The sequence below is a fragment of the Octopus sinensis genome, linkage group LG10 (genome assembly GCF_006345805.1).
Source record: "Octopus sinensis linkage group LG10, ASM634580v1, whole genome shotgun sequence".
Taxonomy (NCBI): Eukaryota; Metazoa; Mollusca; class Cephalopoda; order Octopoda; family Octopodidae; genus Octopus; species Octopus sinensis.
Window position 1 is genome coordinate 103,793,588 of NC_043006.1, and position 2,500 is coordinate 103,796,087.

The following is a 2,500-nucleotide window of genomic DNA, read 5'->3' on the forward strand; positions in this document are numbered from 1 at the left end:
GGAGAAACACCAACACATAAACATATACACACACATACATACATACATACATATATATATATATTATATATATATATATAATATATATATATATATATATATAATATATTATAATATATATGACATTGAAGAGATAGCAATTGTTTCTTCACGTACAGAAAGAAAATCGAGGGAAACGAAACTCCGCCTTCATTGAGTTGGTATTGTACTCATACATAGCACTGTGTGTACACGCTACAATGTTTACGATCTCACAGAAAATTCCCAAACGTATTGTCTACAGAGGATTTTGCTGCCCTACACATTAAAGATATTTGAATTCTGAGATAGCGTAGAAAAATAAGATGTATGTGTTTTGTGGATGATGATAATCAATAAAATACCGAAAATAATCCAATCGCCTTTTTATATTCATTCCTTTTCCAAATATTTCTAATCTTTTCTTTTTCAGTTCTTACATGAAGTGTCGGAGAAAATGTTGAAGGCAAAACTTCTAAGTTAGAATATGTATGCCTATGTGTATCATTGTGTATGTCTGTATGCTAATACAAGTTTTGAAGAACGCCGGAGAGTCATAAAATGGTACATACTTGGATTCGTGGAATATTTTTTAATGTTTAATTCGTAGCATGTGTCCACTGGTGTAATAACTCTATTCACCAATAAAACAAAACGCGGCTGAAACAGCTGTAGAGAATGAACCACTATCCATGTGTTATTATTTGTACACTTATCTATCTATCTATCTATCTATCTATCTATCTATCTATCTATCTATCTATCTATCTATCTATCTATCTATCTATCTATAGGGAAAGTTTAAGAAAAAAAACAATAGACGAAGACAGGTGGTGTACAAAACACACAGATGTACTAGTATTACGCTCAGGAATAGAAAAATACTTTTACGTTTCGAGCCTACGCTCTTCTACAGAAAGGGACACAGAAAAAACAAGGAGAGAAACAAGGAGAGAAAATATGTGTGTAGTGGCTAATATATCTATCTATTTTTCTCTGGGTTGTGTATGCTCTTGTACGTGTATGTGTAAGTGTGATTATGTGTGTAAGTACGTAGTCGTATACGTCCATTAACGTTAGCATATGTATGTGTTGTGAGTATATATATGTGTGTGTAGATGTGTTTGTATGTACATGTATATGGAAGTGTGCATATATGTATATGTATGTGCATATGTATGTGTATAGGTATGTATATATATATAATATATATATATATATATGTATACGTATGTGTGTATATGTATATGTTCGTATACCTATGTGCGCATGTGTATATATGTATGTTTGTATGGGTAAATATATGGATATATCAATATGTGTGTGTTTACTTATATATATATATGTAATATTAGTATGAAATATATGTTTATCTAAACACATGTTGCCTTTATGTGTGTATGCGCGCGTGTTTGCATATGCATATATATACGTCACATATTTGGGGGCTTCATCTATATGTTAAAATGTCTTTTTGATGAGTACTCTTATTTATATCCTCCCTGAAGGGATTGATGCATAGCTGACCATTACTCATCCTGTCGGACGTAACTTGTATATATATGTCTGTGTGTATATTTATGTATGTATACGTTGTATATATAATATATATATATATATATATATTATATATATATATATATATATATATATATATATAATAATAAATATTAGGGAATAAATCCAAATTTACAGGGAAAAAATCAGATTTAGGATTAAATCCAATTTTATAGTAAAATATTATATAATATTATTAGAGAGACAAAACCACTGTTTTGCAACAAGGAAAGACTTAATCAATACATAAAATTTTAATAAAAAGTCAAAAAAACCGCCACTACAATTGTTTCTTGTCTTGATCGACAATCTTCAGGTGGACTTCCAATAAGTCAGTTTCAAATTTATTAAATTTTATGTATTGATTAAGTCTTTCCTTGTTTGTTTTGCAAAATAGTGGTTTTGTCTCTAATAATATTATATTATATCTATTATATTATATATATATATATATAACATACATTATCTATATACATACATACATATATGTATATATATATATATGCAGTTAATCTAAACATGAACAAGCAATAAAAAATAACAACGCGAGGACGTGGAATAAATACAGTATTATTGGACGCTCAAGAAAGGAAAGAAAAAAAAATTCGTGTTTCGAGCGGAGCTCTTCATCAGAAATATAGAAAAGTCCAAAGAAGGAAGACCGAGAAACAAAATCGCCTATACACACGCGGTCTCATATTGTGTATGTATATATAGTATATATATATATATATATATATATATATATATATATATATATAACGGGAAGCTTTATGAAAATAGACAAAAGACGAAGGCAGGTGGAATACAAACAAACAATTATATATATATATATATATATATATATATAATATTATATATGTATATATATATATATAATATATATATATAATATATGTATATATATACATATATATACATATAT